Here is a 19,311-nt window from a genome sequence, read left to right on the forward strand (position 1 = left end):
AAGTAGCTTCGAAAAACGCTTAGGTTAAGACACAGAGTTGCATCTAATGTACCAAAGCTGGACTTAGACATAATTTCACTCTCACAACATTATGGCTGGTTGGAGACAGTCCGAACCACAAGTACCGGGTCCATGGTTCTGGGCGTATACTGGGGGGACGGGGACGACTCCCATTAACCCCTGACTATACCGGGGATACGCTTATCACAATGCCTTACTGGTCTGTGCTGAAGCAGGGCATTCTGGCAGCCAAGTGGCTTGACCTTTATTAGTGAGCCTGGTTACCCCCTCTCGGAACCACAGACTTAGAAATCGCCAGCTCATATAAAGTGCATAAAATAAATTTATATATATAAATACCCTTATACACCATTTTAATAAAAAATATCACAAAATTCTTCTAAGTCCCTCGGGAAGAGTGAAAGACGCGCACGTTCATTTTCAGAGCTCCTAGACCTTCCTATAAGAAGTTAGCCAAAAAGTAGCTTCGAAAAACGCTTAGGTTAAGTTTCAGAGTTGCTTCTAATGTACCGAAGCTGGAATTAGACATAATTTCACTCTCACAACATTATGGCTGGTTGGAGACAGTCCGAACCACAAGTACTGGGTCCATGGTTCTGGGCGTATACTGGGGGGACGGGGACGACTCCCATTAACCCCTGACTATACCGGGGATACGCTTATCACAATGCCTTACTGGTCTGTGCTGAAGCAGGGCATTCTGGCAGCCAAGTGGCTTGACCTTTATTAGTGAGCCTGGTTACCCCCTCTCGGAACCACAGACTTAGAAATCGCCAGCTCATATAAAGTGCATAAAATAAATTTATATATATATATACCCTTATACACCATTTTAATAAAAAATATCACAAAATTCTTCTAAGTCCCTCGGGAAGAGTGAAAGACGCGCACGTTCATTTTCAGAGCTCCTAGACCTTCCTACAGTATAAGAAGTTAGCCAAAAAGTAGCTTCGAAAAACGCTTAGGTTAAGTTTCAGAGTTGCTTCTAATGTACCGAAGCTGGAATTAGACATAATTTCACTCTCACAACATTATGGCTGGTTGGAGACAGTCCGAACCACAAGTACTGGGTCCATGGTTCTGGGCGTATACTGGGGGGACGGGGACGACTCCCATTAACCCCTGACTATACCGGGGATACGCTTATCACAATGCCTTACTGGTCTGTGCTGAAGCAGGGAATTCTGGCAGCCAAGTGGCTTGACCTTTATTAGTGAGCCTGGTTACCCCCTCTCGGAACCACAGACTTAGAAATCGCCAGCTCATATAAAGTGCATAAAATAAATTTATATATATATACCCTTTACACCATTTTAATAAAAAATATCACAAAATTCTTCTAAGTCCCTCGGGAAGAGTGAAAGACGCGCACGTTCATTTTCAGTGCTCCTAGACCTTCCTATAAGAAGTTAGCCAAAAAGTAGCTTCGAAAAACGCTTAGGTTAAGTTTCAGAGTTGCTTCTCATGTACCAAAGCTGGACTTAGACATAATTTCACTCTCACAACATTATGGCTGGTTGGAGACAGTCCGAACCACAAATACCGGGTCCATGGTTCTGGGCGTATACTGGGGGGACGGGGACGACTCCCATTAACCCCTGACTATACCGGGGATACGCTTATCACAATGCCTTACTGGTCTGTGCTGAAGCAGGGCATTCTGGCAGCCAAGTGGCTTGACCTTTATTAGTGAGCCTGGTTACCCCCTCTCGGAACCACAGACTTAGAAATCGCCAGCTCATATACAGTGCATAAAATAAATTTATATATATATACCCTTATTCACCATTTTAATAAAAAATATCACAAAATTCTTCTAAGTCCCTCGGGAAGAGTGAAAGACGCGCACGTTCATTTTCAGAGCTCCTAGACCTTCCTATAAGAAGTTAGCCAAAAAGTAGCTTCGAAAAACGCTTAGGTTAAGTTTCAGAGTTGCTTCTAATGTACCGAAGCTGGAATTAGACATAATTTCACTCTCACAACATTATGGCTGGTTGGAGACAGTCCGAACCACAAGTACTGGGTCCATGGTTCTGGGCGTATACTGGGGGGACGGGGACGACTCCCATTAACCCCTGACTATACCGGGGATACGCTTATCACAATGCCTTACTGGTCTGTGCTGAAGCAGGGCATTCTGGCAGCCAAGTGGCTTGACCTTTATTAGTGAGCCTGGTTACCCCCTCTCGGAACCACAGACTTAGAAATCGCCAGCTCATATAAAGTGCATAAAATAAATTTATATATATATACCCTTATACACCATTTTAATAAAAAATATCACAAAATTCTTCTAAGTCCCTCGGGAAGAGTGAAAGACGCGCACGTTCATTTTCAGAGCTCCTAGACCTTCCTATAAGAAGTTAGCCAAAAAGTAGCTTCGAAAAACGCTTAGGTTAAGTCTCAGAGTTGCATCTAATGTACCAAAGCTGGACTTAGACATAATTTCACTCTCACAACATTATGGCTGGTTGGAGACAGTCCGAACCACAAATACCGGGTCCATGGTTCTGGCCATATACTGGGGGGACGGGGACGACTCCCATTAACCCCTGACTATACCGGGGATACGCTTATCACAATGCCTTACTGGTCTGTGCTGAAGCAGGGCATTCTGGCAGCCAAGTGGCTTGACCTTTATTAGTGAGCCTGGTTACCCCCTCTCGGAACCACAGACTTAGAAATCGCCAGCTCATATAAAGTGCATAAAATAAATTTATATATATATACCCTTATACACCATTTTAATAAAAAATATCACAAAATTCTTCTAAGTCCCTCGGGAAGAGTGAAAGACGCGCACGTTCATTTTCAGAGCTCCTAGACCTTCCTATAAGAAGTTAGCCAAAAAGTAGCTTCGAAAAACGCTTAGGTTAAGTTTCAGAGTTGCTTCTAATGTACCGATGCTGGACTTAGACATAATTTCACTCTCACAACATTATGGCTGGTTGGAGACAGTCCGAACCACAAATACCGGGTCCATGGTTCTGGCCATATACTGGGGGGACGGGGACGACTCCCATTAACCCCTGACTATACCGGGGATACGCTTATCACAATGCCTTACTGGTCTGTGCTGAAGCAGGGCATTCTGGCAGCCAAGTGGCTTGACCTTTATTAGTGAGCCTGGTTACCCCCTCTCGGAACCACAGACTTAGAAATCGCCAGCTCATATACAGTGCATAAAATAAATTTATATATATATACCCTTATTCACCATTTTAATAAAAAATATCACAAAATTCTTCTAAGTCCCTCGGGAAGAGTGAAAGACGCGCACGTTCATTTTCAGAGCTCCTAGACCTTCCTATAAGAAGTTAGCCAAAAAGTAGCTTCGAAAAACGCTTAGGTTAAGTTTCAGAGTTGCTTCTCATGTACCAAAGCTGGACTTAGACATAATTTCACTCTCACAACATTATGGCTGGTTGGAGACAGTCCGAACCACAAATACCGGGTCCATGGTTCTGGCCATATACTGGGGGGACGGGGACGACTCCCATTAACCCCTGACTATACCGGGGATACGCTTATCACAATGCCTTACTGGTCTGTGCTGAAGCAGGGCATTCTGGCAGCCAAGTGGCTTGACCTTTATTAGTGAGCCTGGTTACCCCCTCTCGGAACCACAGACTTAGAAATCGCCAGCTCATATAAAGTGCATAAAATAAATTTATATATATATACCCTTATACACCATTTTAATAAAAAATATCACAAAATTCTTCTAAGTCCCTCGGGAAGAGTGAAAGACGCGCACGTTCATTTTCAGAGCTCCTAGACCTTCCTATAAGAAGTTAGCCAAAAAGTAGCTTCGAAAAACGCTTAGGTTAAGTCTCAGAGTTGCATCTAATGTACCAAAGCTGGACTTAGACATAATTTCACTCTCACAACATTATGGCTGGTTGGAGACAGTCCGAACCACAAGTACCGGGTCCATGGTTCTGGGCGTATACTGGGGGGACGGGGACGACTCCCATTAACCCCTGACTATACCGGGGATACGCTTATCACAATGCCTTACTGGTCTGTGCTGAAGCAGGGCATTCTGGCAGCCAAGTGGCTTGACCTTTATTAGTGAGCCTGGTTACCCCCTCTCGGAACCACAAACTTAGAAATCGCCAGCTCATATACAGTGCATAAAATAAATTTATATATATATACCCTTATACACCATTTTAATAAAAAATATCACAAAATTCTTCTAAGTCCCTCGGGAAGAGTGAAAGACGCGCACGTTCATTTTCAGAGCTCCTAGACCTTCCTATAAGAAGTTAGCCAAAAAGTAGCTTCGAAAAACGCTTAGGTTAAGACACAGAGTTGCATCTAATGTACCAAAGCTGGACTTAGACATAATTTCACTCTCACAACATTATGGCTGGTTGGAGACAGTCCGAACCACAAGTACCGGGTCCATGGTTCTGGGCGTATACTGGGGGGACGGGGACGACTCCCATTAACCCCTGACTATACCGGGGATACGCTTATCACAATGCCTTACTGGTCTGTGCTGAAGCAGGGCATTCTGGCAGCCAAGTGGCTTGACCTTTATTAGTGAGCCTGGTTACCCCCTCTCGGAACCACAAACTTAGAAATCGCCAGCTCATATACAGTGCATAAAATAAATTTATATATATATACCCTTATACACCATTTTAATAAAAAATATCACAAAATTCTTCTAAGTCCCTCGGGAAGAGTGAAAGACGCGCACGTTCATTTTCAGAGCTCCTAGACCTTCCTATAAGAAGTTAGCCAAAAAGTAGCTTCGAAAAACGCTTAGGTTAAGTTTCAGAGTTGCTTCTCATGTACCAAAGCTGGACTTAGACATAATTTCACTCTCACAACATTATGGCTGGTTGGAGACAGTCCGAACCACAAATACCGGGTCCATGGTTCTGGCCATATACTGGGGGGACGGGGACGACTCCCATTAACCCCTGACTATACCGGGGATACGCTTATCACAATGCCTTACTGGTCTGTGCTGAAGCAGGGCATTCTGGCAGCCAAGTGGCTTGACCTTTATTAGTGAGCCTGGTTACCCCCTCTCGGAACCACAGACTTAGAAATCGCCAGCTCATATACAGTGCATAAAATAAATTTATATATATATACCCTTATTCACCATTTTAATAAAAAATATCACAAAATTCTTCTAAGTCCCTCGGGAAGAGTGAAAGACGCGCACGTTCATTTTCAGAGCTCCTAGACCTTCCTATAAGAAGTTAGCCAAAAAGTAGCTTCGAAAAACGCTTAGGTTAAGTTTCAGAGTTGCTTCTCATGTACCAAAGCTGGACTTAGACATAATTTCACTCTCACAACATTATGGCTGGTTGGAGACAGTCCGAACCACAAATACCGGGTCCATGGTTCTGGGCGTATACTGGGGGGACGGGGACGACTCCCATTTACCCCTGACTATACCGGGGATACGCTTATCACAATGCCTTACTGGTCTGTGCTGAAGCAGGGCATTCTAGCAGCAGGGTGGCTTGACCTTTATTAGTGAGCCTGGTTACCCCCTCTCGGAACCACAGACTTAGAAATCGCCAGCTCATATACAGTGCATAAAATAAATTTATATATATATACCCTTATTCACCATTTTAATAAAAAATATCACAAAATTCTTCTAAGTCCCTCGGGAAGAGTGAAAGACGCGCACGTTCATTTTCAGAGCTCCTAGACCTTCCTATAAGAAGTTAGCCAAAAAGTAGCTTCGAAAAACGCTTAGGTTAAGTTTCAGAGTTGCTTCTAATGTACCGAAGCTGGAATTAGACATAATTTCACTCTCACAACATTATGGCTGGTTGGAGACAGTCCGAACCACAAGTACTGGGTCCATGGTTCTGGGCGTATACTGGGGGGACGGGGACGACTCCCATTAACCCCTGACTATACCGGGGATACGCTTATCACAATGCCTTACTGGTCTGTGCTGAAGCAGGGCATTCTGGCAGCCAAGTGGCTTGACCTTTATTAGTGAGCCTGGTTACCCCCTCTCGGAACCACAGACTTAGAAATCGCCAGCTCATATAAAGTGCATAAAATAAATTTATATATATATACCCTTATACACCATTTTAATAAAAAATATCACAAAATTCTTCTAAGTCCCTCGGGAAGAGTGAAAGACGCGCACGTTCATTTTCAGAGCTCCTAGACCTTCCTATAAGAAGTTAGCCAAAAAGTAGCTTCGAAAAACGCTTAGGTTAAGTCTCAGAGTTGCATCTAATGTACCAAAGCTGGACTTAGACATAATTTCACTCTCACAACATTATGGCTGGTTGGAGACAGTCCGAACCACAAGTACCGGGTCCATGGTTCTGGGCGTATACTGGGGGGACGGGGACGACTCCCATTAACCCCTGACTATACCGGGGATACGCTTATCACAATGCCTTACTGGTCTGTGCTGAAGCAGGGCATTCTGGCAGCCAAGTGGCTTGACCTTTATTAGTGAGCCTGGTTACCCCCTCTCGGAACCACAAACTTAGAAATCGCCAGCTCATATACAGTGCATAAAATAAATTTATATATATATACCCTTATACACCATTTTAATAAAAAATATCACAAAATTCTTCTAAGTCCCTCGGGAAGAGTGAAAGACGCGCACGTTCATTTTCAGAGCTCCTAGACCTTCCTATAAGAAGTTAGCCAAAAAGTAGCTTCGAAAAACGCTTAGGTTAAGACACAGAGTTGCATCTAATGTACCAAAGCTGGACTTAGACATAATTTCACTCTCACAACATTATGGCTGGTTGGAGACAGTCCGAACCACAAGTACCGGGTCCATGGTTCTGGGCGTATACTGGGGGGACGGGGACGACTCCCATTAACCCCTGACTATACCGGGGATACGCTTATCACAATGCCTTACTGGTCTGTGCTGAAGCAGGGCATTCTGGCAGCCAAGTGGCTTGACCTTTATTAGTGAGCCTGGTTACCCCCTCTCGGAACCACAAACTTAGAAATCGCCAGCTCATATACAGTGCATAAAATAAATTTATATATATATACCCTTATACACCATTTTAATAAAAAATATCACAAAATTCTTCTAAGTCCCTCGGGAAGAGTGAAAGACGCGCACGTTCATTTTCAGAGCTCCTAGACCTTCCTATAAGAAGTTAGCCAAAAAGTAGCTTCGAAAAACGCTTAGGTTAAGTTTCAGAGTTGCTTCTCATGTACCAAAGCTGGACTTAGACATAATTTCACTCTCACAACATTATGGCTGGTTGGAGACAGTCCGAACCACAAATACCGGGTCCATGGTTCTGGCCATATACTGGGGGGACGGGGACGACTCCCATTAACCCCTGACTATACCGGGGATACGCTTATCACAATGCCTTACTGGTCTGTGCTGAAGCAGGGCATTCTGGCAGCCAAGTGGCTTGACCTTTATTAGTGAGCCTGGTTACCCCCTCTCGGAACCACAGACTTAGAAATCGCCAGCTCATATACAGTGCATAAAATAAATTTATATATATATACCCTTATTCACCATTTTAATAAAAAATATCACAAAATTCTTCTAAGTCCCTCGGGAAGAGTGAAAGACGCGCACGTTCATTTTCAGAGCTCCTAGACCTTCCTATAAGAAGTTAGCCAAAAAGTAGCTTCGAAAAACGCTTAGGTTAAGTTTCAGAGTTGCTTCTCATGTACCAAAGCTGGACTTAGACATAATTTCACTCTCACAACATTATGGCTGGTTGGAGACAGTCCGAACCACAAATACCGGGTCCATGGTTCTGGGCGTATACTGGGGGGACGGGGACGACTCCCATTAACCCCTGACTATACCGGGGATACGCTTATCACAATGCCTTACTGGTCTGTGCTGAAGCAGGGCATTCTAGCAGCAGGGTGGCTTGACCTTTATTAGTGAGCCTGGTTACCCCCTCTCGGAACCACAGACTTAGAAATCGCCAGCTCATATACAGTGCATAAAATAAATTTATATATATATACCCTTATTCACCATTTTAATAAAAAATATCACAAAATTCTTCTAAGTCCCTCGGGAAGAGTGAAAGACGCGCACGTTCATTTTCAGAGCTCCTAGACCTTCCTATAAGAAGTTAGCCAAAAAGTAGCTTCGAAAAACGCTTAGGTTAAGTTTCAGAGTTGCTTCTAATGTACCGAAGCTGGAATTAGACATAATTTCACTCTCACAACATTATGGCTGGTTGGAGACAGTCCGAACCACAAGTACTGGGTCCATGGTTCTGGGCGTATACTGGGGGGACGGGGACGACTCCCATTAACCCCTGACTATACCGGGGATACGCTTATCACAATGCCTTACTGGTCTGTGCTGAAGCAGGGCATTCTGGCAGCCAAGTGGCTTGACCTTTATTAGTGAGCCTGGTTACCCCCTCTCGGAACCACAGACTTAGAAATCGCCAGCTCATATAAAGTGCATAAAATAAATTTATATATATATACCCTTATACACCATTTTAATAAAAAATATCACAAAATTCTTCTAAGTCCCTCGGGAAGAGTGAAAGACGCGCACGTTCATTTTCAGAGCTCCTAGACCTTCCTATAAGAAGTTAGCCAAAAAGTAGCTTCGAAAAACGCTTAGGTTAAGTCTCAGAGTTGCATCTAATGTACCAAAGCTGGACTTAGACATAATTTCACTCTCACAACATTATGGCTGGTTGGAGACAGTCCGAACCACAAATACCGGGTCCATGGTTCTGGCCATATACTGGGGGGACGGGGACGACTCCCATTAACCCCTGACTATACCGGGGATACGCTTATCACAATGCCTTACTGGTCTGTGCTGAAGCAGGGCATTCTGGCAGCCAAGTGGCTTGACCTTTATTAGTGAGCCTGGTTACCCCCTCTCGGAACCACAGACTTAGAAATCGCCAGCTCATATAAAGTGCATAAAATAAATTTATATATATATACCCTTATACACCATTTTAATAAAAAATATCACAAAATTCTTCTAAGTCCCTCGGGAAGAGTGAAAGACGCGCACGTTCATTTTCAGAGCTCCTAGACCTTCCTATAAGAAGTTAGCCAAAAAGTAGCTTCGAAAAACGCTTAGGTTAAGTTTCAGAGTTGCTTCTAATGTACCGAAGCTGGACTTAGACATAATTTCACTCTCACAACATTATGGCTGGTTGGAGACAGTCCGAACCACAAATACCGGGTCCATGGTTCTGGCCATATACTGGGGGGACGGGGACGACTCCCATTAACCCCTGACTATACCGGGGATACGCTTATCACAATGCCTTACTGGTCTGTGCTGAAGCAGGGCATTCTGGCAGCCAAGTGGCTTGACCTTTATTAGTGAGCCTGGTTACCCCCTCTCGGAACCACAGACTTAGAAATCGCCAGCTCATATACAGTGCATAAAATAAATTTATATATATATACCCTTATTCACCATTTTAATAAAAAATATCACAAAATTCTTCTAAGTCCCTCGGGAAGAGTGAAAGACGCGCACGTTCATTTTCAGAGCTCCTAGACCTTCCTATAAGAAGTTAGCCAAAAAGTAGCTTCGAAAAACGCTTAGGTTAAGTTTCAGAGTTGCTTCTCATGTACCAAAGCTGGACTTAGACATAATTTCACTCTCACAACATTATGGCTGGTTGGAGACAGTCCGAACCACAAATACCGGGTCCATGGTTCTGGCCATATACTGGGGGGACGGGGACGACTCCCATTAACCCCTGACTATACCGGGGATACGCTTATCACAATGCCTTACTGGTCTGTGCTGAAGCCGGGCATTCTGGCAGCCAAGTGGCTTGACCTTTATTAGTGAGCCTGGTTACCCCCTCTCGGAACCACAAACTTAGAAATCGCCAGCTCATATACAGTGCATAAAATAAATTTATATATATATACCCTTATACACCATTTTAATAAAAAATATCACAAAATTCTTCTAATTCCCTCGGGAAGAGTGAAAGACGCGCACGTTCATTTTCAGAGCTCCTAGACCTTCCTATAAGAAGTTAGCCAAAAAGTAGCTTCGAAAAACGCTTAGGTTAAGACACAGAGTTGCATCTAATGTACCAAAGCTGGACTTAGACATAATTTCACTCTCACAACATTATGGCTGGTTGGAGACAGTCCGAACCACAAGTACCGGGTCCATGGTTCTGGGCGTATACTGGGGGGACGGGGACGACTCCCATTAACCCCTGACTATACCGGGGATACGCTTATCACAATGCCTTACTGGTCTGTGCTGAAGCAGGGCATTCTGGCAGCCAAGTGGCTTGACCTTTATTAGTGAGCCTGGTTACCCCCTCTCGGAACCACAAACTTAGAAATCGCCAGCTCATATACAGTGCATAAAATAAATTTATATATATATACCCTTATACACCATTTTAATAAAAAATATCACAAAATTCTTCTAAGTCCCTCGGGATGAGTGAAAGACGCGCACGTTCATTTTCAGAGCTCCTAGACCTTCCTATAAGAAGTTAGCCAAAAAGTAGCTTCGAAAAACGCTTAGGTTAAGTTTCAGAGTTGCTTCTCATGTACCAAAGCTGGACTTAGACATAATTTCACTCTCACAACATTATGGCTGGTTGGAGACAGTCCGAACCACAAATACCGGGTCCATGGTTCTGGCCATATACTGGGGGGACGGGGACGACTCCCATTAACCCCTGACTATACCGGGGATACGCTTATCACAATGCCTTACTGGTCTGTGCTGAAGCAGGGCATTCTGGCAGCCAAGTGGCTTGACCTTTATTAGTGAGCCTGGTTACCCCCTCTCGGAACCACAGACTTAGAAATCGCCAGCTCATATACAGTGCATAAAATAAATTTATATATATATACCCTTATTCACCATTTTAATAAAAAATATCACAAAATTCTTCTAAGTCCCTCGGGAAGAGTGAAAGACGCGCACGTTCATTTTCAGAGCTCCTAGACCTTCCTATAAGAAGTTAGCCAAAAAGTAGCTTCGAAAAACGCTTAGGTTAAGTTTCAGAGTTGCTTCTAATGTACCGAAGCTGGAATTAGACATAATTTCACTCTCACAACATTATGGCTGGTTGGAGACAGTCCGAACCACAAGTACTGGGTCCATGGTTCTGGGCGTATACTGGGGGGACGGGGACGACTCCCATTAACCCCTGACTATACCGGGGATACGCTTATCACAATGCCTTACTGGTCTGTGCTGAAGCAGGGCATTCTGGCAGCCAAGTGGCTTGACCTTTATTAGTGAGCCTGGTTACCCCCTCTCGGAACCACAGACTTAGAAATCGCCAGCTCATATAAAGTGCATAAAATAAATTTATATATATATACCCTTATACACCATTTTAATAAAAAATATCACAAAATTCTTCTAAGTCCCTCGGGAAGAGTGAAAGACGCGCACGTTCATTTTCAGAGCTCCTAGACCTTCCTATAAGAAGTTAGCCAAAAAGTAGCTTCGAAAAACGCTTAGGTTAAGTTTCAGAGTTGCTTCTCATGTACCAAAGCTGGACTTAGACATAATTTCAATCTCACAACATTATGGCTGGTTGGAGACAGTCCGAACCACAAATACCGGGTCCATGGTTCTGGCCATATACTGGGGGGACGGGGACGACTCCCATTAACCCCTGACTATACCGGGGATACGCTTATCACAATGCCTTACTGGTCTGTGCTGAAGCAGGGCATTCTGGCAGCCAAGTGGCTTGACCTTTATTAGTGAGCCTGGTTACCCCCTCTCGGAACCACAGACTTAGAAATCGCCAGCTCATATAAAGTGCATAAAATAAATTTATATATATATACCCTTATACACCATTTTAATAAAAAATATCACAAAATTCTTCTAAGTCCCTCGGGAAGAGTGAAAGACGCGCACGTTCATTTTCAGAGCTCCTAGACCTTCCTATAAGAAGTTAGCCAAAAAGTAGCTTCGAAAAACGCTTAGGTTAAGTCTCAGAGTTGCATCTAATGTACCAAAGCTGGACTTAGACATAATTTCACTCTCACAACATTATGGCTGGTTGGAGACAGTCCGAACCACAAGTACCGGGTCCATGGTTCTGGGCGTATACTGGGGGGACGGGGACGACTCCCATTAACCCCTGACTATACCGGGGATACGCTTATCACAATGCCTTACTGGTCTGTGCTGAAGCAGGGCATTCTGGCAGCCAAGTGGCTTGACCTTTATTAGTGAGCCTGGTTACCCCCTCTCGGAACCACAAACTTAGAAATCGCCAGCTCATATACAGTGCATAAAATAAATTTATATATATATACCCTTATACACCATTTTAATAAAAAATATCACAAAATTCTTCTAAGTCCCTCGGGAAGAGTGAAAGACGCGCACGTTCATTTTCAGAGCTCCTAGACCTTCCTATAAGAAGTTAGCCAAAAAGTAGCTTCGAAAAACGCTTAGGTTAAGTTTCAGAGTTGCTTCTCATGTACCAAAGCTGGACTTAGACATAATTTCACTCTCACAACATTATGGCTGGTTGGAGACAGTCCGAACCACAAATACCGGGTCCATGGTTCTGGCCATATACTGGGGGGACGGGGACGACTCCCATTAACCCCTGACTATACCGGGGATACGCTTATCACAATGCCTTACTGGTCTGTGCTGAAGCAGGGCATTCTGGCAGCCAAGTGGCTTGACCTTTATTAGTGAGCCTGGTTACCCCCTCTCGGAACCACAGACTTAGAAATCGCCAGCTCATATACAGTGCATAAAATAAATTTATATATATATACCCTTATTCACCATTTTAATAAAAAATATCACAAAATTCTTCTAAGTCCCTCGGGAAGAGTGAAAGACGCGCACGTTCATTTTCAGAGCTCCTAGACCTTCCTATAAGAAGTTAGCCAAAAAGTAGCTTCGAAAAACGCTTAGGTTAAGTTTCAGAGTTGCTTCTAATGTACCGAAGCTGGAATTAGACATAATTTCACTCTCACAACATTATGGCTGGTTGGAGACAGTCCGAACCACAAGTACTGGGTCCATGGTTCTGGGCGTATACTGGGGGGACGGGGACGACTCCCATTAACCCCTGACTATACCGGGGATACGCTTATCACAATGCCTTACTGGTCTGTGCTGAAGCAGGGCATTCTGGCAGCCAAGTGGCTTGACCTTTATTAGTGAGCCTGGTTACCCCCTCTCGGAACCACAGACTTAGAAATCGCCAGCTCATATAAAGTGCATAAAATAAATTTATATATATATACCCTTATACACCATTTTAATAAAAAATATCACAAAATTCTTCTAAGTCCCTCGGGAAGAGTGAAAGACGCGCACGTTCATTTTCAGAGCTCCTAGACCTTCCTATAAGAAGTTAGCCAAAAAGTAGCTTCGAAAAACGCTTAGGTTAAGTTTCAGAGTTGCTTCTCATGTACCAAAGCTGGACTTAGACATAATTTCACTCTCACAACATTATGGCTGGTTGGAGACAGTCCGAACCACAAATACCGGGTCCATGGTTCTGGCCATATACTGGGGGGACGGGGACGACTCCCATTAACCCCTGACTATACCGGGGATACGCTTATCACAATGCCTTACTGGTCTGTGCTGAAGCAGGGCATTCTGGCAGCCAAGTGGCTTGACCTTTATTAGTGAGCCTGGTTACCCCCTCTCGGAACCACAGACTTAGAAATCGCCAGCTCATATAAAGTGCATAAAATAAATTTATATATATATACCCTTATACACCATTTTAATAAAAAATATCACAAAATTCTTCTAAGTCCCTCGGGAAGAGTGAAAGACGCGCACGTTCATTTTCAGAGCTCCTAGACCTTCCTATAAGAAGTTAGCCAAAAAGTAGCTTCGAAAAACGCTTAGGTTAAGTTTCAGAGTTGCTTCTAATGTACCGAAGCTGGAATTAGACATAATTTCACTCTCACAACATTATGGCTGGTTGGAGACAGTCCGAACCACAAGTACTGGGTCCATGGTTCTGGGCGTATACTGGGGGGACGGGGACGACTCCCATTAACCCCTGACTATACCGGGGATACGCTTATCACAGTGCCTTACTGGTCTGTGCTGAAGCAGGGCATTCTGGCAGCCAAGTGGCTTGACCTTTATTAGTGAGCCTGGTTACCCCCTCTCGGAACCACAGACTTAGAAATCGCCAGCTCATATAAAGTGCATAAAATAAATTTATATATATATACCCTTATACACCATTTTAATAAAAAATATCACAAAATTCTTCTAAGTCCCTCGGGAAGAGTGAAAGACGCGCACGTTCATTTTCAGAGCTCCTAGACCTTCCTATAAGAAGTTAGCCAAAAAGTAGCTTCGAAAAACGCTTAGGTTAAGTCTCAGAGTTGCATCTAATGTACCAAAGCTGGACTTAGACATAATTTCACTCTCACAACATTATGGCTGGTTGGAGACAGTCCGAACCACAAGTACCGGGTCCATGGTTCTGGGCGTATACTGGGGGGACGGGGACGACTCCCATTAACCCCTGACTATACCGGGGATACGCTTATCACAATGCCTTACTGGTCTGTGCTGAAGCAGGGCATTCTGGCAGCCAAGTGGCTTGACCTTTATTAGTGAGCCTGGTTACCCCCTCTCGGAACCACAAACTTAGAAATCGCCAGCTCATATACAGTGCATAAAATAAATTTATATATATATACCCTTATACACCATTTTAATAAAAAATATCACAAAATTCTTCTAAGTCCCTCGGGAAGAGTGAAAGACGCGCACGTTCATTTTCAGAGCTCCTAGACCTTCCTATAAGAAGTTAGCCAAAAAGTAGCTTCGAAAAACGCTTAGGTTAAGTTTCAGAGTTGCTTCTCATGTACCAAAGCTGGACTTAGACATAATTTCACTCTCACAACATTATGGCTGGTTGGAGACAGTCCGAACCACAAATACCGGGTCCATGGTTCTGGCCATATACTGGGGGGACGGGGACGACTCCCATTAACCCCTGACTATACCGGGGATACGCTTATCACAATGCCTTACTGATCTGTGCTGAAGCAGGGCATTCTGGCAGCCAAGTGGCTTGACCTTTATTAGTGAGCCTGGTTACCCCCTCTCGGAACCACAGACTTAGAAATCGCCAGCTCATATAAAGTGCATAAAATAAATTTATATATATATACCCTTATACACCATTTTAATAAAAAATATCACAAAATTCTTCTAAGTCCCTCGGGAAGAGTGAAAGACGCGCACGTTCATTTTCAGAGCTCCTAGACCTTCCTATAAGAAGTTAGCCAAAAAGTAGCTTCGAAAAACGCTTAGGTTAAGTTTCAGAGTTGCTTCTAATGTACCGAAGCTGGAATTAGACATAATTTCACTCTCACAACATTATGGCTGGTTGGAGACAGTCCGAACCACAAGTACTGGGTCCATGGTTCTGGGCGTATACTGGGGGGACGGGGACGACTCCCATTAACCCCTGACTATACCGGGGATACGCTTATCACAATGCCTTACTGGTCTGTGCTGAAGCAGGGCATTCTGGCAGCCAAGTGGCTTGACCTTTATTAGTGAGCCTGGTTACCCCCTCTCGGAACCACAGACTTAGAAATCGCCAGCTCATATAAAGTGCATAAAATAAATTTATATATATATATACCCTTATACACCATTTTAATAAAAAATATCACAAAATTCTTCTAAGTCCCTCGGGAAGAGTGAAAGACGCGCACGTTCATTTTCAGAGCTCCTAGACCTTCCTATAAGAAGTTAGCCAAAAAGTAGCTTCGAAAAACGCTTAGGTTAAGTCTCAGAGTTGCATCTAATGTACCAAAGCTGGACTTAGACATAATTTCACTCTCACAACATTATGGCTGGTTGGAGACAGTCCGAACCACAAGTACCGGGTCCATGGTTCTGGGCGTATACTGGGGGGACGGGGACGACTCCCATTAACCCCTGACTATACCGGGGATACGCTTATCACAATGCCTTACTGGTCTGTGCTGAAGCAGGGCATTCTGGCAGCCAAGTGGCTTGACCTTTATTAGTGAGCCTGGTTACCCCCTCTCGGAACCACAGACTTAGAAATCGCCAGCTCATATAAAGTGCATAAAATAAATTTATATATATATACCCTTATACACCATTTTAATAAAAAATATCACAAAATTATTCTAAGTCCCTCGGGAAGAGTGAAAGACGCGCACGTTCATTTTCAGAGCTCCTAGACCTTCCTATAAGAAGTTAGCCAAAATGTAGCTTCGAAAAACCCTTAGGTTAAGTTTCAGAGTTGCTTCTCATGTACCAAAGCTGGACTTAGACATAATTTCACTCTCACAACATTATGGCTGGTTGGAGACAGTCCGAACCACAAATACCGGGTCCATGGTTCTGGCCATATACTGGGGGGACGGGGGGGACTCCCATTAACCTCTGACTATACCGGGGATACGCTTATCACAATGCCTTACTGGTCTGTGCTGAAGCAGGGCATTCTGGCAGCCAAGTGGCTTGACCTTTATTAGTGAGCCTGGTTACCCCCTCTCGGAACCACAGACTTAGAAATCGCCAGCTCATATAAAGTGCATAAAATAAATTTATATATATATACCCTTATACACCATTTTAATAAAAAATATCACAAAATTCTTCTAAGTCCCTCGGGAAGAGTGAAAGACGCGCACGTTCATTTTCAGAGCTCCTAGACCTTCCTATAAGAAGTTAGCCAAAAAGTAGCTTCGAAAAACGCTTAGGTTAAGTCTCAGAGTTGCATCTAATGTACCAAAGCTGGACTTAGACATAATTTCACTCTCACAACATTATGGCTGGTTGGAGACAGTCCGAACCACAAGTACCGGGTCCATGGTTCTGGGCGTATACTGGGGGGACGGGGACGACTCCCATTAACCCCTGACTATACCGGGGATACGCTTATCACAATGCCTTACTGGTCTGTGCTGAAGCAGGGCATTCTGGCAGCCAAGTGGCTTGACCTTTATTAGTGAGCCTGGTTACCCCCTCTCGGAACCACAAACTTAGAAATCGCCAGCTCATATACAGTGCATAAAATAAATTTATATATATATACCCTTATACACCATTTTAATAAAAAATATCACAAAATTCTTCTAAGTCCCTCGGGAAGAGTGAAAGACGCGCACGTTCATTTTCAGAGCTCCTAGACCTTCCTATAAGAAGTTAGCCAAAAAGTAGCTTCGAAAAACCCTTAGGTTAAGTTTCAGAGTTGCTTCTCATGTACCAAAGCTGGACTTAGACATAATTTCACTCTCACAACATTATGGCTGGTTGGAGACAGTCCGAACCACAAATACCGGGTCCATGGTTCTGGCCATATACTGGGGGGACGGGGACGACTCCCATTAACCTCTGACTATACCGGGGATACGCTTATCACAATGCCTTACTGGTCTGTGCTGAAGCAGGGCATTCTGGCAGCCAAGTGGCTTGACCTTTATTAGTGAGCCTGGTTACCCCCTCTCGGAACCACAGACTTAGAAATCGCCAGCTCATATAAAGTGCATAAAATAAATTTATATATATATACCCTTATACACCATTTTAATAAAAAATATCACAAAATTCTTCTAAGTCCCTCGGGAAGAGTGAAAGACGCGCACGTTCATTTTCAGAGCTCCTAGACCTTCCTATAAGAAGTTAGCCAAAAAGTAGCTTCGAAAAACGCTTAGGTTAAGTCTCAGAGTTGCATCTAATGTACCAAAGCTGGACTTAGACATAATTTCACTCTCACAACATTATGGCTGGTTGGAGACAGTCCGAACCACAAGTACCGGGTCCATGGTTCTGGGCGTATACTGGGGGGACGGGGACGACTCCCATTAACCCCTGACTATACCGGGGATACGCTTATCACAATGCCTTACTGGTCTGTGCTGAAGCAGGGCATTCTGGCAGCCAAGTGGCTTGACCTTTATTAGTGAGCCTGGTTACCCCCTCTCGGAACCACAAACTTAGAAATCGCCAGCTCATATACAGTGCATAAAATAAATTTATATATATATACCCTTATACACCATTTTAATAAAAAATATCACAAAATTCTTCTAAGTCCCTCGGGAAGAGTGAAAGACGCGCACGTTCATTTTCAGAGCTCCTAGACCTTCCTATAAGAAGTTAGCCAAAAAGTAGCTTCGAAAAACGCTTAGGTTAAGTTTCAGAGTTGCTTCTAATGTACTGAAGCTGGAATTAGACATAATTTCACTCTCACAACATTATGGCTGGTTGGAGACAGTCCGAACCACAAGTACCGGGTCCATGGTTCTGGGCGTATACTGGGGGGACGGGGACGACTCCCATTAACCCCTGACTATACCGGGGATACGCTTATCACAATGCCTTACTGGTCTGTGCTGAAGCAGGGCATTCTGGCAGCCAAGTGGCTTGACCTTTATTAGTGAGCCTGGTTACCCCCTCTCGGAACCACAAACTTAGAAATCGCCAGCTCATATACAGTGCATAAAATAAATTTATATATATATACCCTTATACAACATTTTAATAAAAAATATCACAAAATTCTTCTAAGTCCCTCGGGAAGAGTGAAAGACGCGCACATTCATTTTCAGAGCTCCTAGACCTTCCTATAAGAAGTTAGCCAAAAAGTAGCTTCGAAAAACGCTTAGGTTAAGTTTCAGAGTTGCTTCTAATGTACCGAAGCTGGAATTAGACATAATTTCACTCTCACAACATTATGGCTGGTTGGAGACAGTCCGAACCACAAGTACTGGGTCCACGGTTCTGGGCGTATACTGGGGGGACGGGGACGACTCCCATTAACCCCTGACTATACCGGGGATACGCTTATCACAATGCCTTACTGGTCTGTGCTGAAGCAGGGCATTCTGGCAGCCAAGTGGCTTGACCTTTATTAGTGAGCCTGGTTACCCCCTCTCGGAACCACAGACTTAGAAATCGCCAGCTCATATACAGTACAAAAAAAATATATTTATATATATACCCTTATACACCATTTTAATAAAAAATATCACAAAATTCTTCTAAGTCCCTCGGGAAGAGTGAAAGACGCGCACGTTCATTTTCAGAGCTCCTAGACCTTCCTATAAGAAGTTAGCCAAAAAGTAGCTTCGAAAAACGCTTAGGTTAAATCTCAGAGTTGCATCTAATGTACCGAAGCTGGACTTAGACATAATTTCACTCTCACAACATTATGGCTGGTTGGAAACAGTCCGAACCACAAATACCGGGTCCATGGTTCTGGCCATATACTGGGGGGACGGGGACGACTCCCATTAACCCCTGACTATACCGGGGATACGCTTATCACAATGCCTTACTGG

Source organism: Ascaphus truei, chromosome 2, assembly GCF_040206685.1.
Source record: "Ascaphus truei isolate aAscTru1 chromosome 2, aAscTru1.hap1, whole genome shotgun sequence".
NCBI classification, from domain to species: Eukaryota; Metazoa; Chordata; class Amphibia; order Anura; family Ascaphidae; genus Ascaphus; species Ascaphus truei.